Genomic DNA, 17,637 nt, shown 5'->3' on the forward strand with positions numbered 1-17,637 from the left:
AAAAGGCCTCACTGGAAGTGTCTGGCGTTTAAGCTGCAGTTTAAGCTTAAACTGCAACTTAAACGCCACTCTTGGAAAAGGTTTCTGGGCCAAAAATATTGCGGTTTAAGTTAGTCTTTGAGCACAAACATTAACTTAAACTTACTCTGGTATGAAACCCAATTGAATATCATGGTTTATGGGATTGGGCCTGAAGGATTGATGAGTTTGAAACCGCAATTTATTGAGTCATGTGTCATTATTTGATTATCACTAAGTTGGCTCAATGAATGTTACAGAATTTGGATCAACAACCTCATCAAGATTATGGATCATAAACCCAAAGCAAAAGGAAAGCAGGGAGAGGCCTCAAAGCCCAAGAAACACAACAGAAGCTCAATATAGAAAGTGTATAAATAGGATAGAATTTATGTTAGAGGGAACTTTTGGAACTTTTACCTTCACTTTTAGCTAGTTTTCATATCTTTGTAATTGAATTCAGAGCTATGACTCACTAAACCCCTTCATTGGGTTAGGGAGCTCTATTGTAATTCAATGAATCAATAATAGTTTATCTTCTTCTTCAATCTTTTCTCTTAAATTTTGTTAGAAAGCTTCTCGTTCTAATTCCATTGGGTAGTTGTCTTGGGAAAGAAACTACCCATAATTGGAATCCTTCGGAACCTTAGGAAAGGAATGGAGGATTCATGCTAGAGAAGCTTTCTCACAGTGAATTGAATTGGGGTTTGGATGGATATTGTGACATGTAATCCTACCAAATTGTGGTTCATGAAACTGTGTGGTATAATCAGTGAATGAGCATCATCTCTTCTTATGAACATTTAAACCAAGGGATTGGGAATTTGTTTGTTTTTAGAGAGAATTGGTGAGCCAAGGGATTGGGATCCAATCATATAAGATTGCCAAGCAAAATTTAATGAACGCATTGGTTGAAGAAGAGATATTCATGCTTTGATTCGGAGATCTCAATATCTCCTAACACCCAATGAATTCCCCATTTCTGATTTCCTATTTCTCTTTACATTCCGCAACTCAATTCTTGCAATCACCCCCATTCCCTTTTACTTTCAGCAAATTTACATTCTGCTCTTTAATTCATGCAATTTAAGATTCCGCCATTTCAATTCCTTGTCATTTACGTTTCCCGCCAATTTTACATTCCGCAAATTCTCATCTAAATCTTGATTCCGCTCAACTAGAACACACTTCTAATCCGAATTGCTCACTCAACCAATCCTTGTGGGATTCGACCTCACTCTATTGTGAGTTTTTACTTGACGACGATAACCGGTGCACTTGCCGGAAGGAATTTTGCCGATCGTGTAATTTCCTAAATCGTAGCATAACAAGTTTATGCGCATCAAGTTTATGGCGCCGTTGCCGGGGATTGGTTTTCGATTGACAATTCTCCAATTGGAAGTTAACTAGATTGAGCATTTTTTTTTGTTTTGATTAATTCAGTACAAGTTACTTGTTGAATTTTAATTTCTGCACTTTGTTACATGCTTTCTTTCTTTATGCCTTTAAATTCAAGCAACTAACTCACTGACTCACTAACTGTTTGAATTAATTCCTCAATTGCTCTAACCATACTCTTCCATTAACCAAGAGTATTTCACTTGTTTGTTGCCTGTGCTGTGTTCTTGTATGACAGGTAGGAGAGGAGAGACATCAACTCCTCCATATATTGAACCAGAGAGGACCCTTCATAGACTTAGAAGGGAAGCAAGAGGGAAGAGAGTACTGGGAGAAGAAGAATCTGAAGGAGAATCTGAGGACAATTTTGAGGAAGCTCTAGATCTCAACATGGATAGAGAAGTTCACAACCATGAGAGGGCTGATGGAAACAATGCCATTCCTGAGAGGAGGGTTCTTAGTTCATACATAAACCCAACCTCTGGGAATTGTGGTAGCAGCATTCAGAAGCCACCCATTCAGGCCAACAATTTTGAGCTCAAACCACAGCTCATATCGCTTGTGGAGAATCATTGTTCATTTGGTGGGAGTGCTAACGAAGATCCCAACCAACATCTCACAAAATTCCTGAGAATTTGTGACACTGTGAAGTCCAATGGAGTCCAGGAAGATGCCTATAAACTGCTTTTGTTCCCATTTTCACTTAGGGACAAAGCAGCTAAGTGGCTGGAATCATTCCCAAGGGGGAGTCTAACAACATGGGATGAGGTGGAAAGCAAGTTTCTGGCACGTTTCTACCCTCCACAAAAGGTCAATAGGCTTCGATCTGAGGTTCAGACTTTTAGACAACAAGATGGTGAAACTCTCTACGAGGCATGGGAGAGATTCAAGGATTTGACAAGGAAATGCCCACCAGACATGTTCCATGATTGGGTGCAATTGCATATTTTCTATGATGGACTCTCTTATGAATCAAGGAAGGCTGTGGACCATTCATCAGGAGGTTCATTGAACAGGAAAAAGACTGTGGAAGAGGCCATTGAAGTGATTGAGACAGTGGCTGAGAATGAGTACTACTATGCATCAGAAAGGCACAACACTAAGGGAGTCATGGAGCTGAACCATGTTGATACAATTCTAGCCCAAAACAAGGTGTTTGCCAAGCAACTAGCAGAGCTTACCAGGCAATTAGAAACAAAGCAAGTGGCTGCAATACACACACAAGATCAAGAGGAAGTAAGCATTGAAGGAGGTGATTGGGAAGAGGCCAACTATGTGGGAAACCAACAAAGGCAATCATATGATCCACATTCCAACACTTACAACCCAGGCTGGAAAACCACCCAAACTTTGGGTGGGGAAACCAACAAACCCAACCACAAAACCACAAACCTTACAACCACAACCAACATAACAATTCCACATACCAAAATTCCAACCAAAGATCATACCAAGCCACACAAAACACTTACTCACAACCACCATATCATGGCCAAAATAATCAACCTACCCAACCTAATCCGAACCAACAATTTCAAGATCAATTAAACCGGATAGAAGAAATGATGGCAACCATGAGTCAAGACATAACCGAATTGAAAAGCTTCAGGGATGATGTGAGAGCTACCTTAAGGAACCATGGTGAAAAACTCAAGAGGATGGAGTCTCAAGTAGGAGAGCTATCTCAACAGACCCCGAAATCAACTACAGTGTTCCCTAGTGACACAGAAAAGAATCCAAAAGGGGAACAAAAGAGAGTGAGATGGGAAGAATGCAAGGCCATCACCATATTAAAGGAAGGTGTGGAGGAAGCTAAGCAGGAAGGTGAAACTGAGCAAGCCAAGGAACTGCAAAAAGGCATGCTGGAAATATACCAACCAAAAGCACCATTTCCTCAGAGGTTAGGAGGAGATGAAAAAGGGAAAACCTATTCAAGGTTTTTAGAAACATTTAACTCTCTCCATGTCAATATTCCCTTTCTTGAGATTCTCATTCAAATGCCTACACACATCAAGTATTTAAAGGAATTGTTAAGCAAGAAAAGAGTTTTGAAGGGAGGACAAACGGTAACAATGAACAAAGAATGCAGTGCTCTCATAAAAAAGGACACAGTCTCTAAGAAAACAGACCCAGGAAGTTTTCATATTCCTTGCATCATAGGAGAAACAAAAATTGACAGAGGATTCTGTGATCTAGGAGCTAGCATAAATGTGATGCCTCTAACTCTTATGAAGAGGCTACAACTGAATGAGGTGAGATCCACTGATGTAATCATACAACTGGCTGACAAAACTCAGAAGCAAGCTGAAGGGGTAGTTGAGAATGTGCTGGTGAAAGTGGGAAATTATTTTTTCCCTACAGACTTTGTCATTTTGGACATGGAGGAAAGCTACCTACACCCCATCATTCTGGGGAGGCCATTTCTAGCCACTGCTAGAGCACTCATAGATGTAGAACAAGGAGAGCTAATTCTGAGAATACATGATGAACAGCTCATTTTCAAAGTTTTCAAACCTGCATCTGAGCCTGAACCAGAACCTGAAAAGCCTAAGGATGATAGTAGCCATCTGTGTTTGGAGGAAAGTAATCCAGCAGCTGAAACTCTAAAACAGTCCTTGGAAGGCAAACAAGAGTTGCAAGAGTTAAAGCCACAAGAATCAGTGGAAACAGATCAGAAGGATCCTCCTGACATAAGGGACAATGAAGAAAGCTTCAAGAAAAAGGGAAGAATTGTCAAGAAATTGCCAAGAGGGTGGAGAAACAAGAAAATTCCCACTGAAGGTTTCTCTCCGGGAGATAAAGTGATATCAAGTCATTATCCGCCAATCCCACCTGGCCTCAAAACAATTCCTTCCCAGCGCCCTCAAGTATTCACAATCAGGAAAGTTCTTTCTATGGAACATTTAGAGGTCATGAAGGAATCAAGTGGGGACGTTTGCATAGTGAGAGGAGAAGACGTCAAGCACTACAATCCACCCTAACAAGGGACAACCGTCAAGCTAGTGACGTTAAAGAAGCGCTTCATGGGAGGCAACCCATGTTTTTAGTATCCTTAATCTTTAGTGCTTTGCTTTACATCTAATAAAGCATGGTTTCTTATGCATGAACTTGAATCCTCAGGACAACTATTGATAAAGTGCACTAAACTTTGCATGTAAATTACAATTGGTCTCTAAGTTTGGTGTGCCTGAAGGCACTCCCAAATCTTACTCAAATTGGATTCCATCTTTCATTCAAGGTGCACGACCAAACATTAAGTTTGGTGTTCCTCTGAACACAGTTTATGAAAAGCAAGAAGTTCCTCTGGATTTCAAAATTCATGACAAGTATACCATTCGCATGTTTAAATACTTTGGTTTCAATTACTTAGGGTAGTAACTTTGTTTAGAATCAAAGAGCCAAGGTGACTATGATTTATTAGAATTAAGCACATTCATTAAGGACAACCAATATGGATTTCATGTCATCAGGAGACTTGACCAAACACTAAGTTTGGTGTCCAAATAATAAGTGTGCATACATGTAGAAGTCACGGCTATAAGCTCATAAAAACAATTATTGATTTACATGTGCAAGTACTATTCATAATTCACATGGACCGAAAAATGATAGCAAACTTGTTTGTTTGTGCAGGTACAAAAGAAAAGACAAAAATGGAGGAAAAAGACAAAGGGAGGTACGATGCTTGGTCAAAAAGAAAATTCACAAGTCTTTGAAACTAACACATGGGAAAAGGAAGTTCTGCAAGAAAAGATAGCTACATGTACAACCTAATGCACCCAGAATACTTCCAAGAAAATGAAAAGCAATTTGTCCTTCTCCCTAATTCATATATTTACCATCAAGCCATCCTGCACAAATCACCCTAGCCGTCCATTTTGAACCTACGGGTACTATAAAGAACCACTTGGGGAACAAGTTCAACACCACCAAATCTCCTTCATGCACATTTCCTTCATCATAGCATAAACTATCTCTTGCCGAAAACAACCTCCTCACACTTCCAACAACACTTCTTGTTTCACCTTGTCAACTTTAGCTTGTCACTTACCAAAACTAAAGAACCAATGGCAGCTTCATCTAGCCACAAAAGGAGAAAAGACAAGCAGCCAATGGAGGAAAACAGGGAATTCGATGCATGGAGATACAGATCAGTTTTCCATGAGATTCAAGCCGAATGGATGAGACCTAAAACGATACTAGCTGAGGTTCCCTTTGACCTTGAAAAGGATGAGTTCCCAGGTGTTTGGGAAAAGATCAAAAAGAGGAAGTGGGAGCTCCTGACTAAGCCAATCACTAAAATCAACATCAACTTGGTGAAAGAGTTTTATGCAAATGCAGTAAGGGAGGATCCAACCAAGAAACCCACATACAAAAGCTATGTGAGAGGGGTGGAAGTTGACTTCAGTCCCAAAGCAATCATGAAAACCCTTGGCCTGAAAAACATACATTTCAGCCAAGCAAGTTATGAAGAAAGGATGATAGGAGAACCTGACTATGCAACTATTGCTGAAGACCTTTGTGCCATCAGAGCTGAATGGGTGAGAAAAACAAGAGGGGCTCCAAGAGTCTTGAGAAGGGGAGACCTAACACCTGAAGCTAAAGGGTGGTATGCAATAGTTAGGAGATCCATCCTACCCACTGCAAACTCTTCAGAAATAGTCCCTAAAAGAGCCATCTTGCTACATTGCATTATGGTGGGAGGGGAGATCAAAGTTCATAAACTCATTGCTGAACAGATACAAGAGTTTAGTGAGAAAAGTGACCCTGAATCCTGGCTCCACTTCCCTAGCACTATCATTAGACTATGCATCGATGCCCAAGTACCACTTGAGGATGAAAGACCTAATTGGCTATATCCTGGATTGGCCATAACTGCGTACAGAATGACTCTTGGCCCAACTCCTCCAAGACATACAAGAAGAAGAAATGAAGAAGGGCAACAAGTGGAAGCCGAGCAAGAAGCAGAACAAGAAAGACAGGAAGGAGAAGACAGAGAAGAAGAGCAAGAAGAGCAAGCAATTCCAGAAAGAAGACAACGAATTCCCAGAGACCCCATGGATATGAGCAGAATGCAGGAAATCATGGAAGGAATGTCTCAACAATACATGAGGTCTCAGGAGAGACAAGAGGACTTTCACCTAAAAATGATGGATATGCAAAGGAACTTTGAATCAAGATTCTTCGATCTGCAAAGGGAACAGAATTTACACTTACAGGAATCCTTCAGCCACATATGCCAACACCAAGATGCCAATGTCTTGGCAATCAAGGAAGCCACCACTTTACAGAATGCAAGATACTCAGTCCAAGCTGATTACAACATCAGTTTGCAAATCAAGCTTAACTACATAGGGGAACATCTACACAAGATGGACCCAGCATTCCCAGCTTTTGATGAGTATTTCAAAGGGAGGAAAGAAGGAGAAATAAACAAGGCAATGATCCTTGAAAAAGGAGTGGAAGAAACCATGAAAAAGGCTGGATTCTGGAAAAAGCTTATAAGAAAGGACAAAGGAAGCACAAGTAGTCAAAAAGAGGCAGGAAGCAAGAAGAAGCAGGATCCCAAGAATTAAGAAGAACCAAGCAATAAATAAGAGGTGGTCTCATTCCTTAATAATCAAATGATCATTGGTGGATTGTCTTTATGAGCTTTCTTTCATTATGAGTCATTTAAGTTTTAATGTGAAGTCTCTAGTATGTGTGTCTGTTTATTGCTTTGAATAAAGTGAATGCCTAGATGTTTGGATATAACTTCACCTTCTTAAACAAATGCTTGCCATGCTTGTTCTGTTTCCAAAAATAAAAGAAAAGTTTGAACAAAAGTAACTTGGCTAAATTAGTGACAAAATTAAGTAGAATTAAGTGGTGGTATGCATGCTTGATTGTTTAGTCAGATCACTGGAATTAGAGTGTAGAATTATCAATTTTTTTTTATGTAGAAATTGAAAACTGTCTATGGATCTTGATGAATAAATGTCTTTGGCCATGAAAAAGAAAGAAAAAGAAGAAGAAAAAGCCACTGAAAAAGGCAACCAAAAAGCAAAAAAAAAAAAAAAAAAAAAAAAAAAATTTGAGAAAATAAGCTAGGCACCAATGGTTTGAACTTCTGAGACAAATGCCTGTGGTGTTTATGTATTAAGGATATGCTTGGATGAATAGGTTCTGAGGAGTGTTTCAACACTCGGTAACTTGGGTTAACTAACCCGGGATTATCAACCAAAAGTCCATTATCAAGAGCAACCTAAATACAAAACATTTAGTCACACAAAGAGGTGCTGGGCACCAATGTCTCAAGAAGAAATGTGAACTAAAATGCCTAAAGTGGATATGTGTAGAGCACTGATAAGAAAAAGAAAATGCCAAAGGCTTGTGCAACACATGACACTAAGCAAACAGGGAGCAAAGGAGCTCTAAGAAAAAGAAAAGAAAAACAAAGAAAAGAAAAGTGCCAAAGACATAAGAATAACAAGAGGCCATAGCAGTGTTTGATGGATGCAATGAAAAAGTGATAATCCTACCTGATAAGTATGAAAAAGTGATGCTGCAACTTTCTGCATAAAACCCTTCTGATGAACTTCAAATGCTTGCTAATATAGCCAATGTAATTGCTTTCTGTTTCATACTTTCTTCTCAAATAACTCAGGACTTGCTTAGGGACAAGCAAGTATTAAGTTTGGTGTTGTGATGCCAAGGCATCATAGGCTAGTTTCACTAGCATTTCTCTGTTAGTTTTAGTTGTTTTATGCATTTTCTTGAGCTTAAAGTAACCAAAAAGGGTTAAATGAAGAACAAAGCAATGAACCATCCAAACAATATGATTTTGATGCAAATTCCATGAGTTTTAGTTATATTACTTGAATGCTATGAATGGAAGATTTCTCATGAAATTTTGCAAGACTTTGATGCAATTGTTTGGATGATTTCAGGGAAGAAGAGGCTAAGCAAGGAAGCAACAAAATCAATAAAGGAAGCTTGAATATCACATGTGGAGTTTAAGTTCCAGTTTAAGCCTAAACTGGAGCTTAAACGCCAGAATCATGAAGGCTAAGAAATGCTGGAATTGAAGTTTAACCTCCAGTTTAACCTTAAACTGGAGGTTAAACGCCAGAATGGAAAGTCTCACCAAAGAAGCATTCCACGTTTAACCTCCAGTTTGACCTCAAACTGGAAGTTAAACGCCAGAATGAGAATGCCACTCAGCAAGGAGTTCCACGTTTAACCTCCAGTTTAACCTTAAACTGGAGGTTAAACGCCAGAAAGGGGAAGTGCACCAGGGAGCCATTTCCACGTTTAAGCTCCAGTTTGACCTCAAATTGGAGCTTAAACGTGTTCGACAACTTTTCTCCTCCAGGGTTGCTCTTTCCATTTCCACGTTTCTCCAGTTGGCTCAATGAATGTTACAGAATTTGGATCAACAACCTCATCAAGATTTTGGATCATAAACCCAAGGCAAAAGGAAAGCAGGGAGAGGCCTCAAAGCCCAAGAAACTCAACAGAAGCTCAATATAGAAAGTGTATAAATAGGGTAGAATTTAAGTTAGAAAGGACTTTTACCTTCACTTTTAGCTAGTTTTCATATCTTTGTAATTGAATTCAGAGCTATGACTCACTAAACCCCTTCATTGGGTTAGGGAGCTCTATTGTAATTCAATGAATCAATAATAGTTTATCTTCTTCTTCAATCTTTTCTCTTAAATTTTGTTAGAAAGCTTCTCGTTCTAATTCCATTGGGTAGTTGTCTTGGGAAAGAAACTACCCATAATTGGAATCCTTCGGAACCTTGGGAAAGGAATGGAGGATTCATGCTAGAGAAGCTTTCTCACAGTGAATTGAATTGGGGTTTGGATGGATATTGTGACATGTAATCCTACCAAATTGTGGTTCATGAAACTGTGTGGTATAATCAGTGAATGAGCATCATCTCTTCTTATGAACATTTAAACCAAGGGATTGGGAATTTGTTTGTTTTTAGAGAGAATTGGTGAGCCAAGGGATTGGGATCCAATCATATAAGATTGCCAAGCAAAATTTAATGAACGCATTGGTTGAAGAAGAGATATTCATGCTTTGATTCGGAGATCTCAATATCTCCTAACACCCAATGAATTCCCCATTTCTGATTTCCTATTTCTCTTTACATTCCGCAACTCAATTCTTGCAATCACCCCCATTCCCTTTTACTTTCAGCAAATTTACATTCTGCTCTTTAATTCATGCAATTTAAGATTCCGCCATTTCAATTCCTTGTCATTTACGTTTCCCGCCAATTTTACATTCCGCAAATTCTCATCTAAATCTTGATTCCGCTCAACTAGAACACACTTCTAATCCGAATTGCTCACTCAACCAATCCTTGTGGGATTCGACCTCACTCTATTGTGAGTTTTTACTTGACGACGATAACCGGTGCACTTGCCGGAAGGAATTTTGCCGATCGTGCAATTTCCTAAATCGTAGCATAACAAGTTTATGCGCATCAAGTTTATGGCGCCGTTGCCGGGGATTGGTTTTCGATTGACAATTCTCCAATTGGAAGTTAACTAGATTGAGCATTTTTTTTTTGTTTTGATTAATTCAGTACAAGTTACTTGTTGAATTTTAATTTCTGCACTTTGTTACATGCTTTCTTTCTTTATGCCTTTAAATTCAAGCAACTAACTCACTGACTCACTAACTGTTTGAATTAATTCCTCAATTGCTCTAACCATACTCTTCCATTAACCAAGAGTATTTCACTTGTTTGTTGCCTGTGCTGTGTTCTTGTATGACAGGTAGGAGAGGAGAGACATCAACTCCTCCATATACTGAACCAGAGAGGACCCTTCATAGACTTAGAAGGGAAGCAAGAGGGAAGAGAGTACTGGGAGAAGAAGAATCTGAAGGAGAATCTGAGGACAATTTTGAGGAAGCTCTAGATCTCAACATGGATAGAGAAGTTCACAACCATGAGAGGGCTGATGGAAACAATGCCATTCCTGAGAGGAGGGTTCTTAGTTCATACATAAACCCAACCTCTGGGAATTGTGGTAGCAGCATTCAGAAGCCACCCATTCAGGCCAACAATTTTGAGCTCAAACCACAGCTCATATCGCTTGTGGAGAATCATTGTTCATTTGGTGGGAGTGCTAACGAAGATCCCAACCAACATCTCACAAAATTCCTGAGAATTTGTGACACTGTGAAGTCCAATGGAGTCCAGGAAGATGCCTATAAACTGCTTTTGTTCCCATTTTCACTTAGGGACAAAGCAGCTAAGTGGATGGAATCATTCCCAAGGGGGAGTCTAACAACATGGGATGAGGTGGAAAGCAAGTTTCTGGCACGTTTCTACCCTCCACAAAAGCATGCTTCCTTTCCATCCTCTGAGCCATTCCTGCCCTGTAATCTCTGAAAGAACTTAACACACATATCAAGGCATCTAATGGTAACAAGAGAGGATTAATATTAGCAAAGATAAGTCCAAAGAAACATGTTTTCAATTAAAGCACATAATTAGGAAGGCAAATGTAAAACCATGCAATAGTATGAATAAGTGGGTAAAGAGTAGATAAAAACCACTCAATTGAGCACAAGATAAACCATAAAATAGTGGTTTATCAGATAGCCATCTCCAACGTTAGTGACAAAGGTGAGTGTCACTAATGTTGGCTCATCATTCCTTCATCCACATTTGCTTCCACGTTAACTAAGTTAACATGGGAGTTAATGTTGCTCATAGTGGCTCATTCCAACGTTAGTGACAAAGGTGAGTGTCACTAACGTTGGCGATTCTTGCTCCCTCCACGTTAGCTTCCATGTTAACTAAGTTAACGTGGCAACTAACGTGGCTCAAAGTGGCTTAGTCCAACGTTAGTGACAAAGGTGAGTGTCACTAACATTGGCTATTCTTTTGCTTCCCCACGTTAGAGTCCACGTTAATTGAGTTAACGTGGCTCTTAATGTGGCCAATATGAGCTTGGTCCAACGTTAGTGACAAAGGTGAGTGTTACTAATGTTGGCTTCATTTTCTTCTTCCATGTTAGAGTTCACGTTAACTTAGTTAACGTGACTCTTAACGTGGGCTATGATGGCTTCGAGGACGTTATTGGCGATTACTTTTTTCATTAACGTTGCAAGCTAGCCCCCATTCCACGTTAGTGGTTACGTTAGTTAGACTAACGTGGCTGCTAACGTGGTTCTTCCTTGCTTCCTTTGTCCTGAAATCAAGCAATAGAGTGCATCAAAGTTCTAATCCAAATCATGAGACATGCATCATCCAATTTGTCATTCAATTCTTGCGTAATTCTCATGAAATCATGTAAACTACACAATGTTAGCTTGAATCAAGATGTAAGTGAAATTCTACCCAAAACTTGCTTATTTCCTAAGAAAATGCATGAAACTACCCTAAAACAGTAAAAAAAAGGTCAGTGAAACTGGCCAAAAAATGCCCTGGCATCACAACACCAAACTTAAAGCTTGCTTGTCCCTAAGCAAGTACTGGAACAAGAGAATGATGAATGAAATGACAAGATGAATGAATCATTATTGTGGAAGTCATGTTCTTGGTTTTATGGGATTTCATGCATAGCAACTTAGGTTCATTCCTTTACTGGCTTTCAGACCTTTATCATGTCCTGGAATACTCACTTGATTGCACCCTATGAGACTTTTATTCATTGATCCTTTTGTTGTTTTCAGGGTTTGCTTGTGCTCTTAGGCTAAGTGCTCTGTGAGGGGGCGACTCTTTAAGATAAGCTTTCAGCCAGCACTCCCGAACTAGTTGGTTCAAGGTGCTAGGTGTTAAGACACCCTTAAGGACTTACTCCCTCAAGTCTCTTTCCCCTGTACATACACACCATAGGCACATGGTTTGTTTATTTTCTTTCTTGAGACCTTGGTGTCTAGCACCTCTTTGGGTTACTAAGTGTTCTGTAGCAAGGGTTACTCTTGATAGTGGACTTTCAGCTGATAATCCCAGGTTAGTTAACCCAAGTTACCAAGTGATAAGGCACCCCTGAGATCTTATTCATCCAAGTAAATCCCTTACACAGGAGCACCACAGACACATGCCTCAAGATTCAAACCATTGGTGCCTAGCCTTATTTCTTACTCTTTTTCTTTTATTTCTCAACTTTCATTTTCTCTTTCCCTTTTTCTTATTAGGATCTTGTTATTTAGCTAGTTTCATGGGGTGTGTTTCAAGCATATGATTCAGGATAGATAGTTGCCTTCCCACCTTATTGGTGAACCAGCTTAGCTAATCTATTACCATACCACAACTTAGGAACTTACTCCACAATATGAACTCCACTCTGGTTTTTCATCACACACATTCTCTTTTCATTTAACTTAAAAGGACAGGCATACAATAAGCAAGATGGAATTGAAAACAGGCAATTTGACTAGCAATCATAGACCTAAGCAAGGAGAATACTAAAAACAGAATTAAAAATTCTAAACTACCATGAATGCATGTTCTATTTCATACATGATTTTCCTTATTTAAAACTTGAAAAAGATGGGACAATGAGGGAACTCCACCACCTTTTACTCATGGGGTTGCTCCTGCTCTCCTTCTTGTTCGTCCTCTTTGTATTTTTCTTGAGTGCTTGCACTCCCACTTCCCTTGCTTTTTCCAATCAACTTCTTCCAGAAGCCAGCATCTTCCATCTTTTTCTTCAGTGTTTCCTTCTGCTGTTTCACCTTCCTTTCCTCTTGTTCTGTTAGCTCTTTTTGGACTTCATCATACCTAGGGATTGCAGAGTGCAGATTATGCATATGACTGGACATATAGTTCAACTTGGCTTGAGTGTTTATGTAGAACTCCTCCCTATGTAGTTACCATCCTTCACTCAGTACACTGAACTCATTGAATGCCTTCGGTTGAGCTAGCCATCATTGATTGAGTTCTTGAAGGCGCTTGTCTTATTGCTCTTGTCTTTCAGTCACTTGATTTATGGCTTGAGTAAGCTGGGAATAGTGTTCCATTTGCTGTTTTTGCCATTCTCCTTGTTGATTCATCCAATTAGAAAGGAGCTCTTCTTGACGATCCATCCTTTGAGCTTGAATATGCAGTTGTTGTTCTTGTCCCTCCATATAACTCCTTGCTAGCTCCTCAATGGCTTCATGAATGTGATTCAGGTTTATGTTGGTTGGGTCATAATATTCTCTTTGTTGGTGTTTTTCTTGATGAGACTCTTCTTGGTGAGGTCCTTCTTTTGGCTTTCGCTTCCCTATTTGAGGTCTTCTTTGTTGTTGAGCAGGTGTCGTATAAGTTAGACGCTGAAGCGTAATTAGCCTCCCAGGATTTACCCAGTCTGGATTGCTGTCCTCGAAGACTACTTTGGCTTTCATACACAGTCTGAGGATGGTGCTGGTTCAGTTTCCAAGCTTATTCTTTTTCCAATGTTGCATGGCAACAATTCCCAATGCAATCCCCTTGAAGACAAGTGTGTACTCCCCCTTCATGAAGTGGCCGAGACTTCTCCTTTCAATTGTCCCATCAATTTTTTCTACATAATAACAAAAGTGTGATTATTAAATGTGTGGATAGTGACGGCAAAAAAAAAATAAAAAATTTTGCTTATTCATGAGTACAAACCAACTGACTAACTGAATCTTCATGTATGCAACATTGGTGACACCAAACTTAGTTTGGTGTCATGTGGTGTAAAGGATTTGTTCAAGGCCTTAAGAGTGACATAATATGGGTTACATTTATGTTCTCTTAGTATGCCTTGAATACCAAACTTGTTCTTCACTATGTGCTGCATACAAGGATACATTTAAGTGCATGTCAAAGTTTGATTTTGATTTCATGAACTCTTGCATTATTCACTATTCTAAAATCATATAAAACATGGGTTACCTCCCATGAAGTGCTCTTTTAGCGTCACTAGCTTGACGTTTTTCCTTTGTCAGGGTGGTTGGTAGTGCTTCAAGTCCTCCCCCCTTGCAGTAAATCTATCTCCATTGGCTTCATCAAGGATCTCCACATATTCTAAGGAGAGAACTCTGTTGATGGTAAAAACTTTAGGTAGCTGAGATGGGATGGTGGGAAGATCGGGGGGAATGGCAGGGAATTAAGCTGAGATCACTTTATCCCCTGGAGAAAAGTCCTCTGTAGGGATCTTCTTGTTCCTCCACCTCCTAGGTGCCTTATTCTTTGTTCCTTTTGATGTTGCCTTGCTCTTTGTGACCTCCTCTTCCAAGGAGACTTTGTTGCTGGTCTCATATAACCCTGGTGGTTTAGGTTCCTCCTGATTTTCCTTGAGCTGTGTCAGCTTCTGAACACCTTGTTCATCAACCAAGGGGATTCCCAGATGTGGTGGTTGTGCTTCAGTGCTTTTTTCTTCCTTCAGTATCTCACTGTGATCTTTCCTTGGTTCTTTGTTCTCTTGATCTGTTTCTTGTGAGGGCTTGAAAACATTGAAAGTGAGTTGTTCATCATGGATCCTCAAAACTAGCTCCCCTCGCTCCACATCTATAAGTGCTCTGGCTGTAGCTAGGAATGGTCTTCCCAATATGATTGGGTGGAGGTGACTCTCTTCCATGTCCAATATGACAAAGTCTGTGGGCAGGAAGTATTTTCCAACCTTCACCAGCACGTTTTCAACCACTCCAATTGCTTGTTTTTGAGTTTTGTCCACCAGCCTGATGACTACGTCTGTGGGCATCAGCTCATTGATTTGCAGCCTCTCCATAAGGGATAAAGGCATTAAGTTGATGCTTGCTCCTAAATCGCAGAGTCCTTTATTAAACATTGTTTCTCCTATGGCACAGGGGATGTGAAAACTCCCTGGGTCCTTCCTTTTTGTAGGCAGCTCTGGTTGAATGAGAGCACTGCACTCCTTATTCATCACTATGGTTTGTCCTCCCTTGAGTGAGCTTTTTCTAGTCAGCAGCTCCTTCATGTACTTAATGTATGAGGAAATTTGTTGGAGGGCCTTGATGAATGGTATGTTTACATGGAGAGATGCAAATATGTCAAGAAACCTTGAGTATATTCTCTTCTCTACACCACCACTGAGTAATTGGGAAAAAGGTGCATAGAGTCTTATCAGTTCCTTCTGTGATATTTTGGGTGCTTGGTGCTCCTCTTCCTGTTTCTTTGCTGATGTATCTTCAGGTTGTTCTAATGGTTTGTTCGGTTCGTCCTCAGTCTCCTTATCACTTATAGTGACCATCTTGCAATCTTCCCATCTTACTTTCTTTGCTTCACCTCTCGGGTTTTTCTCTGTGTTACTTGGGAAGCTCTCTATAGGTTTGGGAATCTGCTCGGAGAGGTATCCCACTTGAAATTCCAGCCTCTTGATGGTGTCTTCCTGATTCTTGATATTGGCTCGTACCTCTTCTTTGAACACCTTGTTATCTTGAATCTCTTTGCATATGCCTTCAAGCAGAGTCTCAATCCTTGAGAGTCTGTCATCAGATAATGGTGGGTTGGGATTGGATGGATGAGAAGGGTTATTTTGCTTTTGGTATGGATGTGGAGAGGTTTTGTTAGGGTGGTGTTGGTATGATCTCTGTGTGGAATGTTGGTGAGCTGCATGGTTGTTGGGGTTGTGACGTCTCTGATCTTGGCCTTGATCTTGTTGATTTCCCCACCCAAAGTTTGGGTGATTCCTCCAACCAGGGTTGTAGGTCTTGGAGTATGGATCATGGGTCTGCCTGGGTGAGTTTCCAATATAGTTGGCTTGTTCATGCTCACCTTCTGCCTCTGCGTTCACCCCCTCTTGGGTTGTTGATGAGGTGGTGATTGCTGCTACTTGGTTCCTCTCCATCTTCTTGGTGAGGTCAGCCAGCTGCTTGGTAATAAGCTTGTTTTGGGCCAGCAATGCATCCACATTGTTTAGCTCCATCACTCCTCTAGTGTTGCCTCTTTCAGAAGCATAAAAGTAGTCATTCTCTGCTACAGTCTCAATGACATCTATGGCCTCCTCAACGGTCTTCTTTTTGTTCAGAGATCTCCCGGATGAGTGGTCTACTGCCTTCTTTGATTCATAGGAGAGGCCTTCATAGAAAATGTGTAGCTACACCCATTCATTGAACATATCTGGTGGACACCTTCTTGTCAGGTCCTTAAACCTCTCCCATGCTTCGTAGAGAGTCTCACCATCTTGTTGCCTGAAAGTTTGAACCTCAGCTCTCAACCTGTTGATTCTTTGAGGAGGATAGAATCTTGCCAAGAATTTGTTCACCACATCTTTCCAGGTTGTTAAGCTCTTCTTCGGGAAGGACTCCAGCCATTTAAATGCCTTGTCCTTGAGTGAGAAGGGAAATAAGAGTAGTCTATAGGTGTCAGGATGAACACCGTTAGACTTCACAGTATCACATATCCTCAGGAAGGTGGTTAAATATTGGTTTGGGTTTTCTTGGACACCTCCTCCGAACGAACAGTTGTTCTGAACAAGGGTGATGAGCTGTGGCTTTAGTTCAAAGTTGTTGGCATGTATGGTTGGCTTTTGAATGCTACTCCCACAGTTTCTTGGGTTTGGGTTGATATAAGAGCCTAAAACTCTTCTCTCCTGCCCAGCATGATTTGCTAGACCTTCTCTGCCATGGTTGTGAGCCTCTTCTTCATGATGGTTCTCTATATTTTCATCCATGTTTGGTTCAAAATACTCCTCTTCTTCCTCTGCACCAACTACTCGTTTTCCTCTTGCTTCCCTCCTTAATCTAAAGAAGGTCCTCTCAGGTTCAGAATCAAAGGAAGTTGAAGCCCCGCTTCTTCTCCCTGTCATACAACCAACAAGGCACAAGCAAGGAAATAGATGTAGAAAGTATTTCTGTTAGAATTGCTGTTAGTGTGAGTGATGCAATATATCAAACAGTTAGTGGGTTAGTGGACTGAATTGTAAACAACTAAAAAAAAGTAGGGGAAAGGGGAGAAAATAACTAAAACTGAAAGTAAATTACTCAAACAGAATTTTAAATCAAACAAAATAAAAATGCTCAATCTAGTTATCCTCCAATTTAATCATTGTTGATACAAAATCAATCCCCGGCAACAGCGCCATAAACTTGATGCACGGAAACTTGTCTCTCAACAATTTTCCTTCGGCAAGTATACCGAATTGTCGTCAAGTAAAAACTCACAATAGAGTGAGGTCGAATCCCACAGGGATTGATTGGTCAAGCAACTTTAATTAGAGGAATGTTCTAGTTGAACTAAGCAGAATTGGATTTGAGATTTGCAGAAAATTAAATAGCGGTAAAGTAAATAGCAGAAAACGT

General features: G+C 40.2%; 1 non-coding gene across 1 annotated transcript; it reads right to left on the reverse strand.

The window, feature by feature from the left end:
• Positions 1-2,232: 2,232 nt before the first annotated feature.
• Positions 2,233-2,336, reverse strand: LOC148580999 (small nucleolar RNA R71). Its single transcript, XR_015895859.1, has one exon. It is a non-coding gene; the product is annotated as a small nucleolar RNA R71 (small nucleolar RNA).
• Positions 2,337-17,637: the final 15,301 nt, after the last annotated feature.

This window comes from Arachis ipaensis, chromosome B10, assembly GCF_059453495.1.
Source record: "Arachis ipaensis isolate K30076 ecotype BB chromosome B10, ASM5945349v1, whole genome shotgun sequence".
NCBI lineage: Eukaryota > Viridiplantae > Streptophyta > Magnoliopsida > Fabales > Fabaceae > Arachis > Arachis ipaensis.